Source organism: Electrophorus electricus, chromosome 2 (genome assembly GCF_013358815.1).
Source record: "Electrophorus electricus isolate fEleEle1 chromosome 2, fEleEle1.pri, whole genome shotgun sequence".
In the NCBI taxonomy this organism is placed as follows: Eukaryota; Metazoa; Chordata; class Actinopteri; order Gymnotiformes; family Gymnotidae; genus Electrophorus; species Electrophorus electricus.
The window spans coordinates 8002029-8008028 of record NC_049536.1 but is presented as its reverse complement, the minus strand read 5'-3'; positions in this window follow the sequence as shown (position 1 = coordinate 8008028).

Genomic DNA, 6000 nt, shown 5'->3' with positions numbered 1-6000 from the left:
TCCACTGTGTCCTTTATGCCTCATGTGGTTGCAGGTGGCACCCCAGTGTCTCCTTCAGCACTCTAAAGTGCTTCAAAGACAAAATCTACTACTCAGTCACTCAGTACTAATATAACTGTTTCAACTGTATTTCTACACCTCTTTATACACATTTCAAAAATATTCAAATACACAAATAATATGAGAAGTTCTATATATACTTGGCAAATGCTTTTGGTATTTATTGTGCCCATGGAAATAAGGCCGTTTTCCATGAGGCAGAAGCTGAAGGCTTTGACGCCTCTGTGCCGGTGCGGAGACTGACGCTGTTAACGTTCGCCCTTATCCCGAGCTGACGCATGCGTGCTGGAGGCGGCTCTGCACCGGACCCTCCCACAGCCTCGCTGCAAACCACATGCTATGAATAGGAGCATGCTGACAGTGAAATATGGCTGCGCCGCGGACTCCCTCACTTCTAATGAGAACAGAGTGCTCTTGTCCCTGGCTCATTCTCAACGTGTTAATTTACCTGAGTCAGGCATGCTGGATACACCTTTATTCACATCCGGGAGTGCTATCTTAGAAGAAGGAATGCAAAGAATTATTTTCACTCTCTACGTGTCATCGGTGCTGCTTTCTCTATTGGTCATTTTTTAAAAGAGTTGTTGAGATTGTGAGAATTTGCGAGCCTTTTTCTAATCTTCAAACCACGTGTGCAGTTTTGTACATATATGCTATGTAAAAATTGTGAAATTTGCATGTGTTTTAAATAATTCTTTATTAGCTAGACACATAATAATCTCACTTTCTTTTCCTAAATTAATTCAGGATTTTTTGTTTCTCTCTTTAAAATGCAAATACTTTCTTCTTCTTCTACATGCAGCTGGGCAGGAATTTTCATGCACTGAGTAGTATGCAAATCACACAGTTCATTTCCATCAAATAATGTTAAAACCAAAAGTCTATAAAAGTAGTAATTTAATGAATTTTTCAAGAATGCAAATCCACTGCTGTTTGGAGTGCAGTTTCTCATCGGGCATTAAGCTGAATTGAGTTGGGCATTTTATCTTAATAGCTGATCGGGGGGCTGTGGCTCTGGTGCTAGACTGAGAGTGGAGGCCCTTTAGCCTAATCAGAGCTTTGCCTCCTCTAGCGTGGCTTTTTACAGTGACCAACTCAGAATTAGCACCACTCATGCTTCAGTACACACAAATATGACAGGCCCACCATTGATATATGCAGTTAATTACTTTCAGATGATTATTTAAGGAACCAGGCTCTCTTCCCCTTTGGGAGTCATCTATAATAGCCATGGCCTGTTTTCTGGATTACAACCTTACAACCCTTGTGTTTTTCACACCTGCGTGAAGTGAGCCCAGTTTGGGAATGCTGAAAATGTAATCTAAATATTAATTTCTCTACAGTTTGTAGGAGACCTTGGAGAAATCTTTTTATCATTATCCCACACATGCGGCTAGTGGAGAGGACTATTTCAGTCCCATCATTCCACGATTTGAACAGGCCAGTTCTAGTTCGTTTTTCATTGCATCTCTCCCACTGAATGAATGCTGAATGTGTCGGTTTCCATTGGCATAACCCTACAAGACAGGAGATTCATTGCTTAACCTAGAGACAAGCAATATAATTAGACCCATGATACTATTATCATTACAGCCCAGCAAATTAAGCTTTTATGAGCTACGGGCCACATGGCCCTCCAACTGAGGCTTTATTACACGATATATGATTGCACTATGTGCAGAAGTGATGTGGCCAGGTAAAATCACTGGCAATGTATACAGAGTATACAGTTTGTCACTTTCTCACTAAATGTACCTGCTCATGTCTTACAGATATGTTTTCATTTTTTAAAAATGGCTAATCTGACCTTAATTTGAAGCGCATCACTGAGGGACCTCTGTGGACGAGGAGACAACCACTGTTCTGTGTCCTTCCCGTTCTAAGCAGCGAGAGACACCGTGACTCGGGGCAAGACAGAGGCGTGTGTAGAGAGCATTATACAACATGGTGCTTTAAAGTTGAATTGGACTGATTCTTAAATGCACTCTGTCATAATTGTACCTCAAACGAACTTGAAAAAGTCAAGCCCTATTTATTTTTCTATTTATGCAGCACAGGCATAGAGGTGAATGGCAAAGATGGTGTATAATTACTTCCATTTAAATGGACATTATTTTAGCTTGCATTTAACAATTCACTGGAGCAGAAAATTGTCCAGTTTCATCCACACTCACTATAAACACCTCAGGAATTACTGTATAATGTATTTGTATAATTCTTAAGTGATGATTTCTTCGTCATCTTCATCTTCATCTTCGTCGTTGTCTTCTTCTTCTTTCTTTTTCCATTAAAGCAGTCCGGTCTTTGCCCGTTCTTGATTACTATAAACCATCTATAAACCTTACTTAAATCTTACGCTCTGGGTCCTTGCTTTGCCGTATAACTAAATGATGTCATACCAACACAGATATGTATTCATATAAATTGCCACCACACCATTGCTCTGGTTTGTACCACCACTGCAATAGTTTCTAAAATACACACATCACTATGTCGGTTCCCAAAGCTGCAAAAAAAGACTTCTAAAGGGCGAATGGCTCAAAAACTCCATTAAGAATCCTTTTCAAAATGTACATGACAGAATCTTCAGAATTTGAATTAGAATTTGAACTAGTATTAGTAAGATAAAGTCTTCCTAACCAAACAGCACCTGGCCCACGTGTGCCGGTTCTTCTGCCCGTGCCTCTGAGCAGGACGTGATAGCTTTGAAACATTGGCAGGGCAGGACTGAACACATTAGCATTCATAAATCCACTGAAAAGAGGAGAAAAGAAAGGTACAGGGGATTAATGGACTTCCTACTTAGTGTTAGCCAATAGCAATAGCAGGGCATTATTCTGCTCGTGGGGTCACCTTCTCTAGAGTGGGGCGTGACCAAGGCACTGCGTTTAATATAGAAGTGTCTGCGGGGGTCGAGCGTCAGTCGAGCTGAACTGGTGTGAGTTTCTCACGGCGAGGCTGACAGGGGTCGCGTGTTCGTGTGGCTGACCTTGGCGTTAGGCTGGGCGTAATTAGAAGTAATGCGGTGCCTCTTTCTTGATGGATATGTCCTGCACAGAGAGTACTGCACTGCTCATGTGATGCACGCAGCAGCCTGTCTGACAGTGATGGATCTTGGCGTATTTCACTCTAAAGGGGGTTGGGCTGGGCTGAGGAGGAAGAACAGGTGTGCTGTCTCCTGTGGGCATGTAAATATAAACTAGGTGGCCAGTACATTGCTTTCAGTCTTTTTAGCTCAAACCTACTGTTCTACAGCACATGAGTCCTTGGCATCCACCAATCAGGGACTGTAGCTCACGCGCTCTCACTCTCTCTCTATCTCCACCTCTGTTTTTAAATTTTTGCTTCTCTTTGGGTTGAGCTTTCTAAACTAAGAAAGCGAGTATATACGAACTCCTAAGTTTTTGGAGTTTCTTTGACAGTTTAAAAAGTTTTGTCCCAGTGTTTCTCAGTCTCGTAGACATATTCTAGGTGCCGTGATTTTGTGAGTCTAAAGCTTTGCTTTTCCCCCATTTGGGAAGCTACTGTACAGGATCACAGGTCTCGGGCTTCAAGCAACTCTAACACAACACGGCAGGCAATTAATGCAAGGTGTCATCTATAAGAATAAGGGAGGCAGCATGCGGAAGGCAGCGTGCGCCTAAATGTTGATCAGATGTCCAATGCGCCTCAGGTCTGCTCAGGCCAGATGCTGCTCCCACAGCCTGGTGGGAAGACCCTCGGCCTGAATGACAGCAGAAGGGTGCTGTGACACTCTGTCCCTCTTACATCCTGCACAGAGAACACTGTCAATTCTCCCTCATGCTCACTCTCTCTGCAAGCAATCTATCCATCAAGGGATGGCGCGAGCTCTCTAACAGTGCATTGACCTTGAGTGCCTCACATTGATTTCCAGTACCGTCATACGGATGGGGGTAGTACTGGGGGTTTCTTATGTGGCTGCCTGCCTGTAGGTGTGATTGGGAACAGATTTCCGAAATTCCGATACGGCACCACCTGCCTTGGATGATGGATCACCCTCCACTATCCCATCAATCCTCACCTGCAGGCGAGAGGGTGACACCTGTGTGAAATTTATCATCATATACGACGTTTCTGTATCCACCCAATAACAGCGCTCTCTTCCTAAACGAAACTCCGCCCTCTGAGCTTGTCAGGAAGCTTCTTTAAGAGGAGATTTATAAGGCTTTTTTTGCCCCTCTGCTTCTCTTCCAGCGTGTGTGTAACTATGTTACTTTTCTTTCAGTCTAATTATATTCAATAACTAATACCTTCCACAGAATAAACAAAAAACAAACAAACAAACAAAAAAACAGTGGCTCGTATTTTAAATCAGTAAAGAAATGTTGTAAAATGTCATTGATGGCAGAGTAAAATGGTATCACTGCTACACTACACCTTTCCCATACTATTCTTCTGAATGCCTCTTTTTAAGGGGACCATTCTCTTACTGTGATGGATCATGGGCTATTCCTCTTGCAGTGTATATCTAACATGCTTTATTAATATCCCATTCGTCCACCCAGAAAGGCAAGGAAAGCATTAAGGAGAGTCATATGGCCATGAATGCACTAATTTAATTAATTTCCTCATCTCCCCTCGCAAGATTTTATGGATAGTTAAGAACCTTCTGTTATTTTTATGACTTCGGGAAGCCAAGTGTGAGCTATCTTTCACTGAAGTCAATTCCTCCCTCTTAACCATCGATGATTGGCCAATTGCAAAATTAATAGTCTATACAGAGCTCCAGCAGGCTTCAGTATGCTTCCAGTACCTCAAAGAAAGACCAAGTTAATTGTTTTTCAAGTGAAGCAATCGGACTGTGACCGATGTCTTCAATAAGCACAATCTCCCTGGTAAAGCCTGCTACTAACTGTCCTTGCCAAGACTGCTAACACACAATAATGTGTTAACAGAAGTGCCCTGCATGCCTCGGTAAGACCCGTGGCTGTTGGCTGTTGCAATCCCCCTTCTCCTCACTTCATCTCATCAGCCAAGAAGACTAAAGAGCTTAACTGCACATAGGCCAGTCGGCGGAGAGACGGCCCCGACACAAAAGTCCTCGGAATACGCGGCGCTCGGCGCATATTCTCTCGCCTATTCTGCTTCCTTCTGTTTCCTGCCTCACTTACTCAAAGCCCAGAATGGATTAGGTGCCATCAAAGTCTAAGAAGTGTTACCAATTGATTTTCAGAAAAACGTGCCGCTCTCCTTTAAGCACACTTCCTTTGATATGTGGATAAAATTTGTTTGGGCCAGAAGTCATGCACAGAAGAGTCATTAACTCGATTAAGAAGATGAGGAGGTCGTGGCATTCTGTCTGTACTGCGCCTCGGCGTTTTCCAATGCTGCATCTCAGTGTACTGTGTCCTGATGCTGGGCTCCGAGAAGCACGTCGTGACTTCCCCCAAATTGGTTCAGATTGATGCGACTCTACTATTAGCGCCATTTGGGAGCCAGTCAAGATAACTTTGGCAGTTCTGACTACTGATTTGAATAATCATGGATTTCAAATTCTTTTCACAATTGGGCATATCCTATGAGCGAAGAAGCCTGGGCCAAATCACTTCAACTCGCTTGAAAACATTCAGTCATTTATAATGCCATTGAGTCCTCGGAAGTTATTTGAGGACAACAAAATACTTTGGATTTATGAATTCAAACTGAATTTACATTTACATTTACGGCATTTAGCAGACGCTCTTATCCAGAATGACTTACAAAAGTGCTTTGTCATTTACTCATAGAATACATCCTAGTACAGTAGAGTAGATTAGAGTCCAATATACCAATGATCTAGAATACTGTAGAAATACAGGGATCAATGCTGATGCCTAGACGTACAAAACACATAAGGTCTATCGTAAACAAGTGATAAGTGTAATAAACAATAAGTATGAGAATTTGTTAGTTAACATCAGTGTAATAAACAATACCGTA